General features: G+C 37.4%; 3 pseudogenes; all 3 read right to left on the reverse strand.

The window, feature by feature from the left end:
* Nucleotides 1-1785: 1785 nt before the first annotated feature.
* On the reverse strand, nt 1786-6846 carry LOC141496497 (non-structural maintenance of chromosomes element 3 homolog; annotated as a pseudogene).
* A 1567-nt stretch (nt 6847-8413) lies between these two features.
* Nucleotides 8414-13770, reverse strand: LOC141496498 (non-structural maintenance of chromosomes element 3 homolog; annotated as a pseudogene).
* Nucleotides 13771-15672: 1902 nt separating this feature from the next.
* LOC141496499 (non-structural maintenance of chromosomes element 3 homolog) lies at nt 15673-16557 on the reverse strand (annotated as a pseudogene).
* Nucleotides 16558-24276: the final 7719 nt, after the last annotated feature.

The raw sequence follows: 24276 nt of genomic DNA on the forward strand, positions 1-24276 counted from the left end.
TAGGAACTTTCCAAATCAAAGGTACTTCCTTATGTGACAATGATAGATGATTCCAGTTACAGAGTTGGCCTTCATGAAACTTAAACTAATCTTTCTTCCCCTTTCCATGCCCTCATCATTTCAGTGGGCAAAAGCCATCAATTTGTGTGAATGGATGCTGAAACAGTACATTTTGAGCTCACTCTTGCTAGCTGAGACTCAGTTTCTACCAAATCAGAATTCAAAGTTAATTTTATTACCATATTGTTAATAACATATGCACTTCTTGGCTCAGTTTCATTATTTATAAAATAAATAATACCTCAGGTCCAATCCAAGTTCAGTTTTTGAAAATAAAATATTCCATGTGATTTTCAATCTTATATTAAGGATGTATTTTACTTTTTTCAAAAAATTCATTCTGCAAATTCTGACTTTAGCATGTTTCCTAAAAGAGAACTGTGATTTGACATATTTAAGGGATGCCTCACTAGGTTTGTTTCAGCTATTGACCACAACCATCCTGTTTTCTTCTCTAACCAAAGTCTAGATATATTATTTCAATCTAAACAGCTGCAGGATTTTATTTTTATTGTTTAGTTGGAAGAAAAGCATGTAAGAAAAAAATCAATGCTGGTGTGTCTTAACTTTAAGCAAAATTGTATGGAGAAAAATCACATTATACAAAAAGTATATTAAGAGTAATTATTCACTTTATTAGAGGACTGGCAATAGTATTTCCTTAAGAAAATTTCTTAGTACATTTAAAATGACTTATCCTCCAAATTAATTCTAAGTAAAATATACACCCTATAGTATCTAGTTTTCATGCAGCTACTTTCTGGTTTCTGGATGCTCAGTCTTTTAAAAAAGGAGATAATACTATTTGCATTATCAACATTCATATGATTGTTCTGAGGATTAAATGAAATAAAGTATATAAAGTGTTCTGACAGCCTTGAGGTTGCATATAATGTAACAGAACAATTCCTTTTACTTGCAACTGTGATTTTATTGGTGTATTTAAGAATGTGGGCATTAACAATTTCTTAAACTGATGAATGTAAATCAATGAATAAGAGTAAGCTGTCATACCTTTTGCTAGGCAATACTTGACAGTAATCTTTTAAACACATAATATTTTTATGGTCTTATCTGAACATTTGATAAGTAAGTCAAATAGATGGTTAGTCATTTCTTCAATAGCTATTTCAATTAATGGATTCTTGAATCAGAAAATGTAGGTGAAAAGTAAACTAAAAAGTCATCTATTTTAATTTATATCTGATTGTGTACATCCTCTACTATTATTTTTTGCTTAAGAGTTTCTGGGGAAAATTTATTTTCTTTCAAAGTCACATCCTATTTTTGGACAATTAAAATTATTTGGGAGAGCTTCCTTATACCCAACATTGCAACCACTTATTGTTTCTTGTCCTGCCTTCTGAAACTAAACATAGCCAATCTAATTCTTCTTCCCCAATAGTTATAATGATTTATTTTTTTGAATGCTCATGAAATTTATTAACTGAAAAAGAAACACAGGCTTGGCACGTCTGAGATGGTTCAATTATCCTGTCTGTGAATGGGTTCAAGACTAGGAAAGCTCACCCGGGTCTAAAGGAGGACAGGATGGTCCTCTGACTTTGTTTGAAAAGTCTTTGGCCAGTCTGGGAAGGGGAAGTAGTGGTTCAAATCTGGAAGGCCTGTCCCTAAGTCCTTGGGTCAGGAACAGAGAGGAGAGAAAATGATTAACTCTGGAGGGTAAAAAAAAGTCTCACCTTGGGGTTCAAATGCAAATAAGCTATCAAAACTTGGGGAATTTTTTTGGGGGGATACCAGTCTGGCAAACGCTTTGCTGGTACCCGAAGCCGGGCCTGGGTGGGTGGTTCAGTTGCCAGACGAGGCAGGGCCGGCCGCTGAAGCCAAGGCCATTTCATCCTGGAGGGCTTCGTTGTACTGGGAGGCCCAGCTGGAAGGCTCCCAGTTCCAGATCTTGGCCACGAAGTGAAGGTCTTGCATCTTGTTGGTCTCCTGGGCGGCCCTGGGGCCCCAGAGGAACTCGTACTCTGGGGTCGGTGTGGGGGACCTGATTGTACTCCAGATACTTCTGCCGGACGAACTCGTCCTTGACCAGCTTCTTCACGTCCCCGAAGGTCTTGTGCCTCTTGTCGGGGTCGACGCGCAGCTTCTTGAGCACGTCCCGGACCAGGGCCTCGCGGGCCGCGTTGCCCTTCATGAAGATGAGGCTGAGGATGACCATGAGCAGGCCCATCTTGGCCACGCCTTGGTCCTCTCACATGCAGTCGCCCTCCAGGCGCTCCAGCTTGTTGAGGGTGATGTAGGCACGGTGCTTGGCTGCAGCCCGAACACCTCCTCCAGCGCGGCTTAGCGCGATGGTCCTTGTAGTCCTGCAGGATGGTCTTCACCATGTCGGCCCATGGATGGGCACCTTCTTCTGGTCCTTCACCAGCAGGAACTGCACCAGCTCGTTCCCGTTCTACTGGACCTGGGCTTCGGTGAGCTTGGCAGGCATCCTCGGGGCCTGGGAGGAGGGCCCCTCGCAGCCCGCCTCCTCCACGGCATCATCCTCCTGCGAGGGCCCTGCCTGGGCCAGGGCCTGGGCCAGGGCCTGGGCCAGGGCCCGGGACAAGCCCGGGCCGCCGCTGCTGGTCCTGGGACCGTCGCCCTCGTAGTCGCTGTCGTGAAGGAGGCCTTGGCCTTGCCTCGGGATGCGGTCAGGCGGCTGGGCCTTCCTCACACGCCCTCCCCCTCATGAGAGCCGCCCGCGGGCCGTGGAGCTACACGGCTCATAGTAGTGATTTTAAAAGTAAAGGAGGTCATTCCCCAATTGATAAAGGATGTGGATAGACAGTTTTCAAATGAAGAAATTAAAGCTACATATAATCATATGAAAAATGCTCCAAATGATTAGATTACTGATTCAAGAAATACAGATTAAAACAACTCTGAGTTATCCCACACCCATCAGATTGACTAACATGAACAAAGGGAAAATGATCAATGTTAAAGAGGTTGTGGAAGGACTGGGACATTCATGCATTGCTGGAGGAGTTATGTAGTGATCCAACCATTCTGGAGAGCAATATGGAATTATGTCCAAAGAGCAATAAGACTTCATACTGTTCATACTGTTCAGCAATTCGAATTCTAGATCTATATACAGAAGAAATCATAAAAATGGGAAAAGATTCCACAAACCAAAATATTCATAGCAATTATTTTTTGTCATGGCAAAGAACTGGAATTTGAGGGAATGCCCAGCAATTGGGGAATGGTTAAAGAAGTTATGATACTTGAATATTACAGAATACTATTGTTCTATGAAAAATCCATAAATGGACAGACTCTAGAGAAATCTGGAATGAATTATAGGATCTGATGCTGAGTGAAGGCCTTAGAACCAAGAGAACACTAAACACATTAACAACATTGTGAGATGACCAACCTTGATGGAAGCACCTCCTCTCAGCAGCTCAGAGAGCTAGGGAAACCCTATTAGACCAGTTATGGACATTGCTATCTCTATGCAGAGGAAGAAAAACAAAACAAAACAAAAAATCCTTCAGAATCTGATTTAATTTGTAAAAAAACATCTCTTATGTATTTCTTTCCCTTAATCCTAACTCCCCATACCAAAAGTGACTAATCTGTAAACATGTGCATGTATAATATTAACTTGATTGTTTACCATTGAGGGGAGTGAGGTAAGAAAGGAAGGTGGAAGGAAATTTTGCAACTTAAAAATGTCCATACCCATATGGATGAATGTTGAAAAACTTACATAATCTGTATTTGGAAAAATAAAATACTAACAAAAACAAAAATAAGAATATTAAAATAAAATAAATGTAAGGGAGATGGATTGAAAGATGTCTAAGAAGTAGATCTGAGAAGTTAAGACACTGTTTGACATTTAGATGGAGTGCGTAATTTAGGATAAGTATGAGACTGTAAATCTGGGTGAATGGAAGGACAGAGATAGAGATCTATAAAAGATCAGTAAGTATCATTGGGATTGGGTGTGAAGATAATAATTTTTATTTTAAACATGTTAATTTTGAAATGTTTACAGAACACCAAGTTTGACATGTTCAAAAGGAAGCTTGTAATGTGTGACTGAAGACAAAGATAGACACTAGAGCTAAATACATAAATCTGGGAAACACTAGTATACAGATTATTGAAACTATACGTGCTTATATGTTCACCAAAAGGGGTGTAAAAGGTTTAACAAGAGAACCCTGGTTGGTATGTCCAAATTAGGAGGTATGAAATAAATGATGATCCTGGAAAAGACACTGAGAAGGGGCAATAAGAGAGGTAGGAGGACAAAAAAAAACATTGCCATGAAATCTCAAAGAGGGAGAGTAATGAATAGTATCAAAGCTTTTAGAGAGCTCTTCCCAAGCCTCCTCTTTACCAGGACAAATATTTTTGCTTTTTTCAACCTCTCCTTATATGGTGTGAACCCTTTACCATTCTGGTTGCTTTCACTTTCTCCTGCTTGATAGCCCTATCATATTCTTTGGAATATAGATTTATTTCTTGAATTTTTTCCCCTTTTCTTAATTTCTAGGTATCTTTACCATGATTCCCTTTCCTACATTATAGCTACTTTCTCTGGTAACAAGCTTGCTGGAAATATCATGTATATAAGTTGTCAAACTGCGAGACAACTTCCAGTCTGCCTGATTAATATCTATTGGAAATATTTAACAAAATAAATAAAATACTTTAGATCATAAATAATGCCAATGTGTTTTTCTAAGTCAACAAGAAGCATGTAGGTGTCCTTATATGTGGTTTAGTGAACTTTGCCACTTTGGAGTTTGCCACTTCTCTCCAACTTTTGTCCCCTTCCTTTCTTTCTCCTTTTCTTCCTTCCTTTTTTCTTTTTTCCATTCCTATCATCCTTCCTTCCTTCCTTCCTTTTTTCCTTTCTCCCTTCTTTTTTTTCCTTTATTTTACTTCAGTGACTTTCAGTTATATTTACATGATTCTAGATAACACATTCTTACTTGATCTTTTTATTTACCTGCCCTTATAGTATAATGATTAAAGAATAAGCTATAGAGACAAGAGGACCAGAATTCAAATCCTTTCTCTGACACACAGTAGCTGTGAAACCCTAGGCAAGTCGTGAAGAGATAGAAACAGTACCAGAATGGGGAGTGTGGCAAAGGGTTAGAGAATGAGAAAAGGGAGAAAGGCGGGTGAGTAGAGGGAGTCCATGATGAAAGCCACACTGGGCTTGAGCAACAATGTGATGTTACTATCCAGCTATTTGATATATTCTCTCCAGTAAGAACGAGTGAGAGAAGACAGTCTTTTGATGACAGAGTAACTTCTGGGTAGTAACAAGCAAATCATTCTCAGTTCCCCAATTCCTGTGAAAAAAGGTGTCATTTCATGTCATTTGATGACCACCAGATGGCAATAGATTTACACCACAGCATCCTCAGTTCACATATGGATTATGCCCCTGATGTGCTTTTATCACTTTAGATTGCTCTGCTAGTAATTGTTATCTTTACAGATATTCTCAGAGAGAAGGCATTATTGCTTTAAAAATTGAGAGATTGATATCTTTAATGTAAACACAGATCCTACCCCTCCTCCCCATATTCTCTGTTTTTGTGAGGAACTGCAACATGTTAAGGGCTGATTTGATTATACAAGCATTGTAAAGTATTACAAAAATCAATAAGGAATTTCATTTAAACCAAAAGACTACATAAAGATTTGATTACAGATAATTGAATGCAGATATGCTGTGATTTTTATTTTTTTTTTAATACCGGAATCCTTTATAGTCCTACAGACCTTTACATTTCAATAACCAGGACATCTCTAGTCTCTCCACGCCACCTCTCCCAATATAAAGGAACACAGTGGGAATGAGCTCTAATCCACAGTCTATTGTAGGGCTATCTGTATGTGATCTCAGAAGATCCTTGCACAACTGGTGGACATTTTGAGTGTTCTGTGATGTATAAAAGTGTCTCAGAAACATCTGCCAAAAACATCTGCCAAATACAGATTTCATGAGGAAAAATGATGGATTTGACTCGATTTCATCTGGTACAGATTGGAACACTCTTTTTAGTCACCCTGGCAAAATGATAGAGTCCTTTGCCTTTTGGAGGCTGAACCATGAATTAGTCAATAATAATTATTTGCTTTGATTTCCAAGGAGCTTGATCTTTCTTTGAGATTTGAACTTTGATTGCTTCCCCCACCCACCAAGCCTCTGTGTCCCATCCCACCTTAACCTTTCCTCAAAGATGACACCTTTCAACCCAGACTGCAGAAATTTAAATTCTATAGTGATTAGAAAAAAATTAAAACAAAACAAAACACTCCCTAGGTGTTGAGATCTTTTCTACTGTTGCCTATTGTCAAATTCAATTCTGAAATCCCTGTATTTTTTTCTTTGCATTTTTCTCATGAATGTTTTTGATCATCCAGATTTTGTGGAAATTTCTAACATATATTCCTCTTATCAGTTGGAAAAGGAAGAAGAAAGGAAGAGAATTTGTGACATTCTAAATAAACAAAAAAATAAAATCAAAAGGCTAAGATATTACTTAATTTTTAAAAGAATAATTCAAGGAAATTCATACTTCTGAGTCTGTTAAAACTAACTTTTCTATAGTGACTCTTTAAGAGTTCTGCCCAGTATAGGCATTTGAAGAAGGTACCTGCTCTAAACTTGAATCTAAATGAGTTAGATTTTTTCTAAATGTCATGCCATTCAAATCTTCCCATTACACTATTTCAAAAGAAATGTACTTTCCCCTCAGAATACTTACTATTCGGATGGGGAAAGCCGAAAGCCGCCATGGTAAGGAAAGTGAGATAAGGCTATCACTGCCTAGGAACTTTCCAAATCAAAGGTACTTCCTTATGTGACAATGATAGATGATTCCAGTTACAGAGTTGGCCTTCATGAAACTTAAACTAATCTTTCTTCCCCTTTCCATGCCCTCATCATTTCAGTGGGCAAAAGCCATCAATTTGTGTGAATGGATGCTGAAACAGTACATTTTGAGCTCACTCTTGCTAGCTGAGACTCAGTTTCTACCAAATCAGAATTCAAAGTTAATTTTATTACCATATTGTTAATAACATATGCACTTCTTGGCTCAGTTTCATTATTTATAAAATAAATAATACCTCAGGTCCAATCCAAGTTCAGTTTTTGAAAATAAAATATTCCATGTGATTTTCAATCTTATATTAAGGATGTATTTTACTTTTTTCAAAAAATTCATTCTGCAAATTCTGACTTTAGCATGTTTCCTAAAAGAGAACTGTGATTTGACATATTTAAGGGATGCCTCACTAGGTTTGTTTCAGCTATTGACCACAACCATCCTGTTTTCTTCTCTAACCAAAGTCTAGATATATTATTTCAATCTAAACAGCTGCAGGATTTTATTTTTATTGTTTAGTTGGAAGAAAAGCATGTAAGAAAAAAATCAATGCTGGTGTGTCTTAACTTTAAGCAAAATTGTATGGAGAAAAATCACATTATACAAAAAGTATATTAAGAGTAATTATTCACTTTATTAGAGGACTGGCAATAGTATTTCCTTAAGAAAATTTCTTAGTACATTTAAAATGACTTATCCTCCAAATTAATTCTAAGTAAAATATACACCCTATAGTATCTAGTTTTCATGCAGCTACTTTCTGGTTTCTGGATGCTCAGTCTTTTAAAAAAGGAGATAATACTATTTGCATTATCAACATTCATATGATTGTTCTGAGGATTAAATGAAATAAAGTATATAAAGTGTTCTGACAGCCTTGAGGTTGCATATAATGTAACAGAACAATTCCTTTTACTTGCAACTGTGATTTTATTGGTGTATTTAAGAATGTGGGCATTAACAATTTCTTAAACTGATGAATGTAAATCAATGAATAAGAGTAAGCTGTCATACCTTTTGCTAGGCAATACTTGACAGTAATCTTTTAAACACATAATATTTTTATGGTCTTATCTGAACATTTGATAAGTAAGTCAAATAGATGGTTAGTCATTTCTTCAATAGCTATTTCAATTAATGGATTCTTGAATCAGAAAATGTAGGTGAAAAGTAAACTAAAAAGTCATCTATTTTAATTTATATCTGATTGTGTACATCCTCTACTATTATTTTTTGCTTAAGAGTTTCTGGGGAAAATTTATTTTCTTTCAAAGTCACATCCTATTTTTGGACAATTAAAATTATTTGGGAGAGCTTCCTTATACCCAACATTGCAACCACTTATTGTTTCTTGTCCTGCCTTCTGAAACTAAACATAGCCAATCTAATTCTTCTTCCCCAATAGTTATAATGATTTATTTTTTTGAATGCTCATGAAATTTATTAACTGAAAAAGAAACACAGGCTTGGCACGTCTGAGATGGTTCAATTATCCTGTCTGTGAATGGGTTCAAGACTAGGAAAGCTCACCCGGGTCTAAAGGAGGACAGGATGGTCCTCTGACTTTGTTTGAAAAGTCTTTGGCCAGTCTGGGAAGGGGAAGTAGTGGTTCAAATCTGGAAGGCCTGTCCCTAAGTCCTTGGGTCAGGAACAGAGAGGAGAGAAAATGATTAACTCTGGAGGGTAAAAAAAAGTCTCACCTTGGGGTTCAAATGCAAATAAGCTATCAAAACTTGGGGAATTTTTTTGGGGGGATACCAGTCTGGCAAACGCTTTGCTGGTACCCGAAGCCGGGCCTGGGTGGGTGGTTCAGTTGCCAGACGAGGCAGGGCCGGCCGCTGAAGCCAAGGCCATTTCATCCTGGAGGGCTTCGTTGTACTGGGAGGCCCAGCTGGAAGGCTCCCAGTTCCAGATCTTGGCCACGAAGTGAAGGTCTTGCATCTTGTTGGTCTCCTGGGCGGCCCTGGGGCCCCAGAGGAACTCGTACTCTGGGGTCGGTGTGGGGGGACCTGATTGTACTCCAGATACTTCTGCCGGACGAACTCGTCCTTGACCAGCTTCTTCACGTCCCCGAAGGTCTTGTGCCTCTTGTCGGGGTCGACGCGCAGCTTCTTGAGCACGTCCCGGACCAGGGCCTCGCGGGCCGCGTTGCCCTTCATGAAGATGAGGCTGAGGATGACCATGAGCAGGCCCATCTTGGCCACGCCTTGGTCCTCTCACATGCAGTCGCCCTCCAGGCGCTCCAGCTTGTTGAGGGTGATGTAGGCACGGTGCTTGGCTGCAGCCCGAACACCTCCTCCAGCGCGGCTTAGCGCGATGGTCCTTGTAGTCCTGCAGGATGGTCTTCACCATGTCGGCCCATGGATGGGCACCTTCTTCTGGTCCTTCACCAGCAGGAACTGCACCAGCTCGTTCCCGTTCTACTGGACCTGGGCTTCGGTGAGCTTGGCAGGCATCCTCGGGGCCTGGGAGGAGGGCCCCTCGCAGCCCGCCTCCTCCACGGCATCATCCTCCTGCGAGGGCCCTGCCTGGGCCAGGGCCTGGGCCAGGGCCTGGGCCAGGGCCCGGGACAAGCCCGGGCCGCCGCTGCTGGTCCTGGGACCGTCGCCCTCGTAGTCGCTGTCGTGAAGGAGGCCTTGGCCTTGCCTCGGGATGCGGTCAGGCGGCTGGGCCTTCCTCACACGCCCTCCCCCTCATGAGAGCCGCCCGCGGGCCGTGGAGCTACACGGCTCATAGTAGTGATTTTAAAAGTAAAGGAGGTCATTCCCCAATTGATAAAGGATGTGGATAGACAGTTTTCAAATGAAGAAATTAAAGCTACATATAATCATATGAAAAATGCTCCAAATGATTAGATTACTGATTCAAGAAATACAGATTAAAACAACTCTGAGTTATCCCACACCCATCAGATTGACTAACATGAACAAAGGGAAAATGATCAATGTTAAAGAGGTTGTGGAAGGACTGGGACATTCATGCATTGCTGGAGGAGTTATGTAGTGATCCAACCATTCTGGAGAGCAATATGGAATTATGTCCAAAGAGCAATAAGACTTCATACTGTTCATACTGTTCAGCAATTCGAATTCTAGATCTATATACAGAAGAAATCATAAAAATGGGAAAAGATTCCACAAACCAAAATATTCATAGCAATTATTTTTTGTCATGGCAAAGAACTGGAATTTGAGGGAATGCCCAGCAATTGGGGAATGGTTAAAGAAGTTATGATACTTGAATATTACAGAATACTATTGTTCTATGAAAAATCCATAAATGGACAGACTCTAGAGAAATCTGGAATGAATTATAGGATCTGATGCTGAGTGAAGGCCTTAGAACCAAGAGAACACTAAACACATTAACAACATTGTGAGATGACCAACCTTGATGGAAGCACCTCCTCTCAGCAGCTCAGAGAGCTAGGGAAACCCTATTAGACCAGTTATGGACATTGCTATCTCTATGCAGAGGAAGAAAAAACAAAACAAAACAAAAAATCCTTCAGAATCTGATTTACTTTGTAAAAAAAACATCTCTTATGTATTTCTTTCCCTTAATCCTAACTCCCCATACCAAAAGTGACTAATCTGTAAACATGTGCATGTATAATATTAACTTGATTGTTTACCATTGAGGGGAGTGAGGTAAGAAAGGAAGGTGGAAGGAAATTTTGCAACTTAAAAATGTCCATACCCATATGGATGAATGTTGAAAAACTTACATAATCTGTATTTGGAAAAATAAAATACTAACAAAAACAAAAATAAGAATATTATTGTTTTGATGATTGCTGCTTTATAATACAGCTTGTAATCTGGAAGAGCTATTCTTCCACTGTCTTTTTATCATCCTTGATATTCTAGATATTTTGTTTTTCCAATGAGTTTTTCTATTTTATTATTTTTCAAATTATCCTATTGATAAATTGATCAGTATAGCATAGTTCTCCATGTTTAAATTTGACTGAAATACTATTTTAAAAAGCTGTGTTAATCTTCAATTTTTAAAAGTTGTCTTCTGAATTATACAATTTGTTATCTCTAATGTTTTCTTTCTTCTTATTAGATCTGATTTTTCTCTCACAACACATTCAATTTAGATCTATGTTTAGCATGGCTACAAATGTAAAATCTATAGCAGATTTCTTTTGGGAGGGAGGGAGGGGGAAGTAAGGGAGGGAAGGAGGGAGAAAAACTGTAAAACTCAAAATCTTGCAAAAAATGATTGATAGAAACTATCATTGCATGTAATTGGAAAAACAAATGCAATATTTATATAATATCTTATAAAAGTTGCTTTTCTAAGTGCCAGAATGAAGAATACATAGTTCTTCTATTTTCAAATAAAGACTTGACATAAATGGGCATATCTTCCACAGTACCATATAATATGAGTTGTTTTTTTGTTTATTTCTTTATCGAAGTCCCTTCCATCTTAGGTATTGTTTGTTTTGTCTAAACTGCAGTCCTTAAATGACTAAGTCAAATGGTACTAAAGATGTTTGATATGAGCAAAAAAAGTATAAGGGTCACCCAGATAAGGACAAGTTAAATATATTTGAGGGAAACTATTATCAAAGTCGAGTAAGCTTTTCAATTTGACAAACTGTTGATTCTTACAAAGGTGCTATTTATTAGCCTGTATAGTTCCCCATAATAGGGTTTCCTTATATTCGGTAAATTATTTCATTATCATCATCATCATCATCATCATCAATAGTAGCAGCAGTAGTAACAATAATAATGGGAATAGTAATAGTAGTAGTAGTAATAGTAGTAGTAGTAGTAGTAGTAGTAGCAGTAATAGCATGTTTAGCATGGCTACAAATGTAAAATCTATAGCAGATTTCTTTTGGGAGGGAGGGAGGGGGAAGTAAGGGAGGGAAGGAGGGAGAAAAACTAAAACTCAAAATCTTGCAAAAAAATGATTGATAGAAACTATCATTGTATGTAATTGGAAAAACAAATGCAATATTTATATAATATCTTATAAAAGTTGTAGTAGTAGCAGTAGTAGTAGTAGTAGTAGTAGTAGTAGTAGTGGCGGCGGCGATGGTGGTAATAGTCATAGTGGTAACACAGTGATGGTGTTGCCTTCATTGATTTCATCTCTCTAGCACTTGAACTTGCATCTTGGGTTAGCCTGTCCCTGAATTGGGTTGCCTACTCAGGTATGTTGGTTCATTCCAACGTATTTGCAATCAGGTCAAGTATTTTGCAATACTGTGATCTAACGATTCATTAGTAATATCTAATTCTTGCCAGAAATTAGCATGAAGGTAAAAAATGAATGACCTAGTTGTGGAGAAACTAAATTCAAACTGCATGCAGTGTTTTTTAAATAAGTCCATTTTATCTGTGTTGTTTGATAAGACTATATATCCATCAGTCAACTAACAAAAATTTATTAAGACATGAAGGAATGTGATAACTGAAAGTACTTTTCTTTTTCTGAGTACAAAGTAAAGTATATCTAGTTAGACCAGAGATGATTAACTTAGTTTCAATTTTTATATATTTTGATATCTACATTGCAAAAAAAATTGCTTTTCTTTGCAATCTTTTGTAGTTTATTTTATTCATTTAAAATACATATTCTGAAGAAGGATGCTTAGGCTTCACCAGACTGTCAGAGTCTTTAACCCTACAAAAAAAAGTGAAGAACTTCCCATTTAGACACATAGAACTATTTATTTTATACTATCATTGACACTTTATGAGGATAAAAATTGAGTAGGCTTTTCAAAATTTTCATAGGTCTCCAGTCAACATGATATATGATTAGAATATTTTTATGTATATTGCATAGCTAGTAGAGTGCTGAGTGAGTGGTCCTTTTCTTCAAAGACTTGCTTTCTGGCAGTCACATGAGAATTTTATCCTAAGTGTGAAAATACAAAGGCTGCAACCTAATAGATGTCTAGTCCTCTCTGACTTTCCTCTCCCAAGAAATGAATATGGAAACAAAGCTTCATTCTTGATAATTCATCTCTTTGTGAGCTAACCAAATTCTAAACAATAAAATTGGCTGTTGTCCACTTGAGACTATGGTTAAGATGCTACACTATTTGGTCCAAGGTATACTTATGCCTTGCAATATTGATCCAGAATCAGCATTAACGTGAGACTGCTTTTATCTTAGCAATAAAATGTTCATTCTCAACAGTATGAAAGCTGTACTGTGCATAAAGTAACAGCAGTATTGTAAAATGATCATCTGTGAATGATTTAGCTATTCTCAACAACACAACAATTCAGACAACTCTAAAGGACTTATGATAAAAAAATGTTTTCCCTCCCCAAAGAAAGAACCGATGCCATCTAAATACACTTAAGAATCATACTTTTTTAACTTTACTTTTCTTGAGTTTTTTTGGTCTATATTTTCTTTCACAATATGCCTGCTTTGGAGTTGTTTTGTATGACTACATATTGAATTGTTTGCCTTCTCAGTCAGTTGGAAAAGGAAGAAGAAAGGAAGAGAATTTGGAACTCAAAAGTTACAAGTTTCTGGGGGAAAATTAAAATACTAAATAAACAAAAAAATAAAATCAAAAGGCTAAGATATTACTTAATTTTTAAAAGAATAATTCAAGGAAATTCATACTTCTGAGTCTGTTAAAACTAACTTTTCTATAGTGACTCTTTAAGAGTTCTGCCCAGTGTAGGCATTTGAAGAAGGTACCTGCTCTAAACTTGAATCTAAATGAGTTAGATTTTTTCTAAATGTCATGCCATTCAAATCTTCCCATTACACTATTTCAAAAGAAATGTACTTTCCCCTCAGAATACTTACTATTCGGATGGGGAAAGCCGAAAGCCGCCATGGTAAGGAAAGTGAGATAAGGCTATCACTGCCTAGGAACTTTCCAAATCAAAGGTACTTCCTTATGTGACAATGATAGATGATTCCAGTTACAGAGTTGGCCTTCATGAAACTTAAACTAATCTTTCTTCCCCTTTCCATGCCCTCATCATTTCAGTGGGCAAAAGCCATCAATTTGTGTGAATGGATGCTGAAACAGTACATTTTGAGCTCACTCTTGCTAGCTGAGACTCAGTTTCTACCAAATCAGAATTCAAAGTTAATTTTATTACCATATTGTTAATAACATATGCACTTCTTGGCTCAGTTTCATTATTTATAAAATAAATAATACCTCAGGTCCAATCCAAGTTCAGTTTTTGAAAATAAAATATTCCATGTGATTTTCAATCTTATATTAAGGATGTATTTTACTTTTTTCAAAAAATTCATTCTGCAAATTCTGACTTTAGCATGTTTCCTAAAAGAGAACTGTGATTTGACATATTTAAGGGATGCCTCACTAGGTTTGTTTCAGCTATTGACCACAACCATCCTGTTTTCTTCTCTAACCAAAGTCTAGATATATTATTTCAATCTAAACAGCTGCAGGATTTTATTTTTATTGTTTAGTTGGAAGAAAAGCATGTAAGAAAAAAATCAATGCTGGTGTGTCTTAACTTTAAGCAAAATTGTATGGAGAAAAATCACATTATACAAAAAGTATATTAAGAGTAATTATTCACTTTATTAGAGGACTGGCAATAGTATTTCCTTAAGAAAATTTCTTAGTACATTTAAAATGACTTATCCTCCAAATTAATTCTAAGTAAAATATACAGCCTATAGTATCTAGTTTTCATGCAGCTACTTTCTGGTTTCTGGATGCTCAGTCTTTTAAAAAAAGGAGATAATACTATTTGCATTATCAACATTCATATGATTGTTCTGAGGATTAAATGAAATAAAGTATATAAAGTGTTCTGACAGCCTTGAGGTTGCATATAATGTAACAGAACAATTCCTTTTACTTGCAACTGTGATTTTATTGGTGTATTTAAGAATGTGGGCATTAACAATTTCTTAAACTGATGAATGTAAATCAATGAATAAGAGTAAGCTGTCATACCTTTTGCTAGGCAATACTTGACAGTAATCTTTTAAACACATAATATTTTTATGGTCTTATCTGAACATTTGATAAGTAAGTCAAATAGATGGTTAGTCATTTCTTCAATAGCTATTTCAATTAATGGATTCTTGAATCAGAAAATGTAGGTGAAAAGTAAACTAAAAAGTCATCTGTTTTAATTTATATCTGATTGTGTACATCCTCTACTATTATTTTTTGCTTAAGAGTTTCTGGGGAAAATTTATTTTCTTTCAAAGTCACATCCTATTTTTGGACAATTAAAATTATTTGGGAGAGCTTCCTTATACCCAACATTGCAACCACTTATTGTTTCTTGTCCTGCCTTCTGAAACTAAACATAGCCAATCTAATTCTTCTTCCCCAATAGTTATAATGATTTATTTTTTTGAATGCTCATGAAATTTATTAACTGAAAAAGAAACACAGGCTTGGCACGTCTGAGATGGTTCAATTATCCTGTCTGTGAATGGGTTCAAGGCTAGGAAAGTTCACCCGGGTCTAAAGGAGGACAGGATGGTCCTCTGACTTTGTTTGAAAAGTCTTTGGCCAGTCTGGGAAGGGGAAGTAGTGGTTCAAATCTGGAAGGCCTGTCCCTAAGTCCTTGGGTCAGGAACAGAGAGGAGAGAAAATGATTAACTCTGGAGGGTAAAAAAAAGTCTCACCTTGGGGTTCAAATGCAAATAAGCTATCAAAACTTGGGGAATTTTTTTGGGGGGATACCAGTCTGGCAAACGCTTTGCTGGTACCCGAAGCCAGGCCTGGGTGGGTGGTTCAGTTGCCAGACGAGGCAGGGCCGGCCGCTGAAGCCAAGGCCATTTCATCCTGGAGGGCTTCGTTGTACTGGGAGGCCCAGCTGGAAGGCTCCCAGTTCCAGATCTTGGCCACGAAGTGAAGGTCTTGCATCTTGTTGGTCTCCTGGGCGGCCCTGGGGCCCCAGAGGAACTCGTACTCTGGGGTCGGTGTGGGGGACCTGATTGTACTCCAGATACTTCTGCCGGACGAACTCGTCCTTGACCAGCTTCTTCACGTCCCCGAAGGTCTTGTGCTTCTTGTCGGGGTCGACGCACAGCTTCTTGAGCATGTCCCGGACCAGGGCCTCGCGGGCCGCGTTGCCCTTCATGAAGATGAGGCTGAGGATGACCATGAGCAGGCCCATCTTGGCCACGCCCTGGTCCTCCCACATGCAGTCGCCCTCCAGGCGCTCCAGCTTGTTGAGGGTGATGTAGGCACGGTGCTTGGCTGCAGCCCGAACACCTCCTCCAGCGCGGCTAGCGCGATGGTCCTTGTAGTCCTGCAGGATGGTCTTCACCATGTCGGCCCGCGGATGGGCACCTTCTTCTGGTCCTTCACCAGCAGGGACTACACCAGCTCGTTCCCGTTCTGCTGGACCTGGGCTTCGGTGCGCTTGGCAGGCATCCTCGGGGCCTGGGAGGAGGGCCCCTCGCAGCCCGCCTCCTCCACGGCATCATCCTCCTGCGAGGGCCCCGCCTGGGCCAGGGCCTGGGCCAGGGCCTGGGCCAGGGCCCGGGACAAGCCCGGGCCGCCGCTGCTGGTGCTGGGACCGTCGCCCTCGTAGTCGCTGTCGTGAAGGAGGCCTCGGCCTTGCCTCGGGATGCGGTCAGGCAGCTGGGTCTTCCTCGCGCGCCCTCCCCCCATGAGAGCCGCCCGCGGGCCGCGGAGCGACACGGCTCATAGTAGTGATTTTAAAAGTAAAGGAGGTCATTCCCCAATTGATAAAGGATGTGGATAGACAGTTTTCAAATGAAGAAATTAAAGCTACATATAATCATATGAAAAATGCTCCAAATGATTAGATTACTGATTCAAGAAATACAGATTAAAACAACTCTGAGTTATCCCACACCCATCAGATTGACTAACATGAACAAAGGGAAAATGATCAATGTTAAAGAGGTTGTGGAAGGACTGGGACATTCATGCATTGCTGGAGGAGTTATGTAGTGATCCAACCATTCTGGAGAGCAATACGGAATTATGTCCAAAGAGCAATAAGACTTCATACTGTTCATACTGTTCAGCAATTCGAATTCTAGATCTATATACAGAAGAAATCATAAAAATGGGAAAAGATTCCACAAACCAAAATATTCATAGCAATTATTTTTTGTCGTGGCAAAGAACTGGAAATTGAGGGAATGCCCAGCAATTGGGGAATGGTTAAAGAAATTATGATACTTGAATATTACAGAATACTATTGTTCTATGAAAAATCCATAAATGGACAGACTCTAGAGAAACCTGGAATGAATTATAGGATCTGATGCTGAGTGAAGGCCTTAGAACCAAGAGAACACTAAACACATTAACAACATTGTGAGATGACCAACCTTGATGGAAGCACCTCCTCTCAGCAGCTCAGAGAGCTAGGGAAACCCTATTAGACCAGTTATGGACATTGCTATCTCTATGCAGAGGAAGAAAAACAAAACAAAACAAAAAATCCTTCAGAATCTGATTTACTTTGTAAAAAAACATCTCTTATGTATTTCTTTCCCTTAATCCTAACTCCCCATACCAAAAGTGACTAATCTGTAAACATGTGCATGTATAATATTAACTTGATTGTTTACCATTGAGGGGAGTGAGGTAAGAAAGGAAGGTGGAAGGAAATTTTGCAACTTAAAAATGTCCATACCCATATGGATGAATGTTGAAAAACTTACATAATCTGTATTTGGAAAAATAAAATACTAACAAAAACAAAAATAAGAATATTAAAATAAAATAAATGTAAGGGAGATGGATTGAAAGATGTCTAAGAAGTAGATCTGAGAAGTTAAGACACTGTTTGACATTTAGATGGAGTGCGTAATTTAGGATAAGTATGAGACTGTAAATCTGGGTGAATGGAAGGACAGAGATAGAGATCTATAAAAGATCAGTAAGTATCATTGGGATTGGGTGTGAAGATAATAATTTTTATTTTAAACATGTTAATTTTGAAATGTTTACAGAACACCAAGTTTGACATGTTCAAAAGGAAGCTTGTAATGTGTGACTGAAGACAAAGATAGACACTAGAGCTAAATACATAAATCTGGGAAACACTAGTATACAGATTATTGAAACTATACGTGCTTATATGTTCACCAAAAGGGGTGTAAAAGGTTTAACAAGAGAACCCTGGTTGGTATGTCCAAATTAGGAGGTATGAAATAAATGATGATCCTGGAAAAGACACTGAGAAGGGGCAATAAGAGAGGTAGGAGGACAAAAAAAAACATTGCCATGAAATCTCAAAGAGGGAGAGTAATGAATAGTATCAAAGCTTTTAGAGAGCTCTTCCCAAGCCTCCTCTTTACGGACAAATATTCTTGCTTTTTTCAACCTCTCCTTATATGGTGTGAACCCTTTACCATTCTGGTTGCTTTCACTTTCTCCTGCTTGATAGCCCTATCATATTCTTTGGAATATAGATTTATTTCTTGAATTTTTTCCCCTTTTCTTAATTTCTAGGTATCTTTACCATGATTCCCTTTCCTACATTATAGCTACTTTCTCTGGTAACAAGCTTGCTGGAAATATCATGTATATAAGTTGTCAAACTGCGAGACAACTTCCAGTCTGCCTGATTAATATCTATTGGAAATATTTAACAAAATAAATAAAATACTTTAGATCATAAATAATGCCAATGTGTTTTTCTAAGTCAACAAGAAGCATGTAGGTGTCCTTATATGTGGTTTAGTGAACTTTGCCACTTTGGAGTTTGCCACTTCTCTCCAACTTTTGTCCCCTTCCTTTCTTTCTCTTTTTCTTCCTTCCTTTTTTCTTTTTCCATTCCTATCATCCTTCCTTCCTTCCTTCCTTTTTTCCTTTCTCCCTTCTTTTTTTTTCCTTTATTTTACTTCAGTGACTTTCAGTTATATTTACATGATTCTAGATAACACATTCTTACTTGATCTTTTTATTTACCTGCCCTTATAGTATAATGATTAAAGAATAAGCTATAGAGACAAGAGGACCAGAATTCAAATCCTTTCTCTGACACACAGTAGCTGTGAAACCCTAGGCAAGTCGTGAAGAGATAGAAACAGTACCAGAATGGGGAGTGTGGCAAAGGGTTAGAGAATGAGAAAAGGGAGAAAGGCGGGTGAGTAGAGGGAGTCCATGATGAAAGCCACACTGGGCTTGAGCAACAATGTGATGTTACTATCCAGCTATTTGATATATTCTCTCCAGTAAGAACGAGTGAGAGAAGACAGTCTTTTGATGACAGAGTAACTTCTGGGTAGTAACAAGCAAATCATTCTCAGTTCCCCAATTCCTGTGAAAAAAGGTGTCATTTCATGTCATTTGATGACCACCAGATGGCAATAGATTTACACCACAGCATCCTCAGTTCACATATGGATTATGCCCCTGATGTGCTTTTATCACTTTAGATTGCTCTGCTAGTAATTGTTATCTTTACAGATATTCTCAGAGAGAAGGCATTATTGCTTTAAAAATTGAGAGATTGATATCTTTAATGTAAACACAGATCCTACCCCTCCTCCCCATATTCTCTGTTTTTGTGAGGAACTGCAACATGTTAAGGGCTGATTTGATTATACAAGCATTGTAAAGTATTACAAAAATCAATAAGGAATTTCATTTAAACCAAAAGACTACATAAAGATTTGATTACAGATAATTGAATGCAGATATGCTGTGATTTTTATTTTTTTTTTAATACCGGAATCCTTTATAGTCCTACAGACCTTTACATTTCAATAACCAGGACATCTCTAGTCTCTCCACGCCACCTCTCCCAATATAAAGGAACACAGTGGGAATGAGCTCTAATCCACAGTCTATTGTAGGGCTATCTGTATGTGATCTCAGAAGATCCTTGCACAACTGGTGGACATTTTGAGTGTTCTGTGATGTATAAAAGTGTCTCAGAAACATCTGCCAAAAACATCTGCCAAATACAGATTTCACGAGGAAAAATGATGGATTTGACTCGATTTCATCTGGTACAGATTGGAACACTCTTTTTAGTCACCCTGGCAAAATGATAGAGTCCTTTGCCTTTTGGAGGCTGAACCATGAATTAGTCAATAATAATTATTTGCTTTGATTTCCAAGGAGCTTGGTCTTTCTTTGAGATTTGAACTTTGATTGCTTCCCCCACCCACCAAGCCTCTGTGTCCCATCCCACCTTAACCTTTCCTCAAAGATGACACCTTTCAACCCAGACTGCAGAAATTTAAATTCTATAGTGATTAGAAAAAAATTAAAACAAAACAAAACACTCCCTAGGTGTTGAGATCTTTTCTACTGTTGCCTATTGTCAAATTCAATTCTGAAATCCCTGTATTTTTTTCTTTGCATTTTTCTCATGAATGTTTTTGATCATCCAGATTTTGTGGAAATTTCTAACATATATTCCTCTTATCTATGACATTCCCCAATTCCAAGTCATAAATCAAAACAAAACAAAATGCTTCAAAGGTGAACCAATATGTGATTTTTCTCAGTGAGAATATTTCCTCACAACCACTGTCTTTCTCCCAACCAGAGAAGAAAGCTTTGTGAGTTGCCATGGACAAAAGTATTTATCCCCTAGGAGCTAGCATTCTAATCAATTAACCTCTTTGAACTTGGTTTGACTTCACTCTAGAAAAAAGGTTCACAGTCAGTCACTGGCTCTGTGTTTAAAGAATTTCTAGTTTGAAACTGCATTCTGGGGGGGGATTGAAAATTTTTAAAAATGAATTTAAAAAAAGAATTTCCATTTTGGTAAAACTAGCCCAAATTGAAATTTTCTTGTTCTGATGTGAGAATAGTTTTGACTTCATCACTAAAGTTTGTAAAGAATTTTTACAAACAAGTCTAGGTAACTTCCACTTTGTAAAAAAAAAAAAGGAGCATATATTTTAAGATATCTTGAAGAAAAAGGAGAAAAAAAACCTGAGATCTTATATATTAGCATATTTAGCTAATTTATAACTACCTGTTTTGAGGGAAATCAATATATAGGATTACATTTTGAAGCATTTAAATATAATCATACAGACTTTATTATGCTAGAATGGATAAATCTATATTATCTTTTCTCCTTTTCAAATTTATAAGAGCAAAAGCATTGGGGGCCTGTCCCCAGTAATAGCTATAGGTCATGTTGATACATATTGGTCCATGGAATATCTTGGATGTAAAATTACTTCTTTGCCTCAAGAATTTGATGTTCATCAGTATGAGTATTCCCTTTCCCAGAACAAATCATAACATGAGAAAATTAATATGAAGCACTTTGTAAACTTTAAAGCACTACCAAAATGTAAGTTATTACTAACTTTCTAAAATTCAAAAGGTGATATAGATAGGACAACATAGATATGTTTCTTCACCTGACCCTTAAGGCAAATAATATATCATATAAACAGTCTTGTCCGATATAGTGCGCTGTGTTTCAGAAAATCTATAAAAATGGCAAATTAAAACAGCAAAGCCATATGAATTAGACAAGAGGTTTAACGATAACCCTATATAAAGTCAGTTTTGGAGATATGAATAGGTACTTAGAAATAAAAGTAACACTTGCTTATCCAGCACCTAGTAGTCTGAACATTAATATTTTATTGAATTAGTGAATTAGTGAACTAGTGAATAGAATATTCCATGTTCAAGCAGGGTGAAGTCAGAGAGCAGTTATGCTCATTCCAAGAAAAACTAGAATGGTAAGTAAAGTTAGAAGAAGTACATTACCATTTAACATAATAATTGTAAAGGTATGAGCAGTTTTAACAGGTGGAAAGAGTTTTACTTATACTAACTGAATATGTTACCATACATCATACATTCTATTACAATTTTAAGTGGTATCATTTTTATAACCCAATTCCTTTACATTATTACTACATATGATTCAAGATATTTCATAAATTTCAGATTCTTCTATTTTCTCAAAAAGTATAAATATATAGGCATATTTTTAAGAAAAATAAACATACATAGGAAATCAAATGCTTTTTAGAGGTGATTAATAGTCAATAGGTAAATGACCTCCAGTGTAAGGATCCTTTCTGTGGGAACAAAGTATATCACAAGGCATCTTTGACTTTTTAGATACTTGCTAGTGAGTTCTGAGGCAGTGAAGTTCAGTGACTTTTTTAGAATCATCCAGTTTCTAAATGTCAGAAGGGGATCCACTCTGATACATTCTTTGGTAAGTGGAATTTTCATATATATCTTGAGGCAACTTGATATAATCAAAAACATGCTAGATCTGAAATCATGAGAAATCTTTTTTGAATTTTGTTTATGAGACTTATCCCTACATAACAATTTATTTTCTTTAAGCTTTCATGCATTATATCTGCAAAATGGGCATTATAACACCTATTAGTCACCTCACAATATTACTATGAGGAAGGCAATTTGTGAAACTCAAAGGGTTATATGATGAAGTTGAGGAGGATTTTTATAAGAAGAAACTGAGATTGAATAACTTGTCCAAGTTTCAGTAGATAGTCAATAATCGTGTTGAATTTAGATCATAATTGTAAACCCTCTGCCTTCCACCAGAGCCACAGCTTTGTTTTTGCAGATATGCTATATTTGGATTGGATTTCCTTCTCTTCACCCCAAGATCTCTAAGTGTAACTTTCCCCTTGTTATTAAAGCACACCAATCTCATGCATCTGACAGTATTTTAATACCTTAAAACATAACTTATTCTAGTGGAGTTTGAATTAAAGCCTCTTTTCAAAAGCAATTATGATCATTAATGAATGAAGTCAAATTTAAATCTGAAGTATGTGGTCACCATACCTCCAAGAGTAAAAACCATTAATCTGCAAGTAGTACTCTGACAAATTGAATCATTGTGGGTGGTCAGTCATGGTCATAAGGAACTAAGAGAAGGGAAATCACAGGAGCTCAAGTCATTCACTTTAACAAATATATAGCTGAATGTAAAGAAATCTAATAAAAACACAAGCATAGGGGTTTGTGGGCAAGCATAGGTCAAGATAGCACCAAGATGAAATGTCAGTGTAGCACAAAACAGGGAGAGAAATGAAAAGGATTCATACTCCGACAGCAATTAACTTCCTGGGTAGTTATATGGAAGTTATTAAGTCATTTAATCTCTGAGCCTCAGTTTTTCTCAAAATAAAATGTAATTAACAATACTTGAAGTAAATAACTCATAGGATGATAGTGAAGATCTAAAGAAAAAAGTATGCCTAAAATTATGTAGATTGCACATGTATAACCTGTATCAAATTGCTTACTATCTCTCTCAGGGGAGAGAGGGAAAGACAAAATTTGCAACTCAGTTTTTTTTAAATGGCTGTGAAAAATGGTTTTTATGTGCAATTGGGAACAAAATATTGTTTAAAAAATAAAAAGTCAATATATAAATTCTTGATGTCCCTATCCTATTGCATTGTTCCTGATGCTGTTCAGTCATTTCAGTTGTGCTGGACGCTTCATGGCCCCATTTGGGATTTTCTTGGCAAGGATACTGAATGGTTTGCCATTTCTTTCTCCAATACATTTTACAGATGAAGAAAATGAGGCAAACAGGGCTAAGTGACTTGTCCAGAATCATACAGCTAATAAGCATTTGGACCTGGTTTGAAATTTTATCTTCTATAATTGAATTCTGGCACTCATTTGACCAAACCACTTACCTGCCCATCTTATTACCACCACTACTGCTATTAGTAATAGTAATGATATGCTAATTAATAGTTAGGATGAGATGCTGTCTAAGGCTCCCTCCAGGATTGAATTTCTGTGATCAGATTCTGCTTTTTCAGACTAAACTTGAAAGTTTAGAGAGTTGATAAAAAGTTAAAAAACTTAAGATGGGGTAATTCAGAGAAAAGAATTCCTAGAGGGATGGATTTTATTTTTAATTGGATCATGAAAGTTGGGTAATTTGTCTGTGTTGGTAGAAAAGAGATGATCTTTCAGGTATAGTCAAATGTCAAAATAAAGGTGCAGAGGTAGGGTCAGGAAATTTGTTCTTAGATCAGCTAATAGATTTCTCAGCTAGAGGGAAGAGGTCATGGAGGTGTATGCGTTGTGTATGTGTGTGTGTGTGTGTGTGTGTGTGTGTGTAGGGGAAAAATAAAATGTAATTGGAAAGCTTCAATAACCTCATATAGCCATCTTGAAAGCTGAGATAAGGAATTTGGATTTGATCAAAGAGACAGTAGGGAACCTTTATAGTTTCTCGAGAAGAAAAGTAAACAAAGGAAAATGGTATTGTGGCCACATAGAATTGGGATAGGGAGAAGATGGGGGCACAGAAAACAGTAAAAGGACTGCTACAGAAAGAAATATAGAGGTGAAATCATGAGGGTTTGAACATGCAATAATGGAAATAAAATAGTGGAACTTGCAATAGTGGAA

Source organism: Macrotis lagotis, chromosome 8 (genome assembly GCF_037893015.1).
Source record: "Macrotis lagotis isolate mMagLag1 chromosome 8, bilby.v1.9.chrom.fasta, whole genome shotgun sequence".
NCBI lineage: Eukaryota > Metazoa > Chordata > Mammalia > Peramelemorphia > Peramelidae > Macrotis > Macrotis lagotis.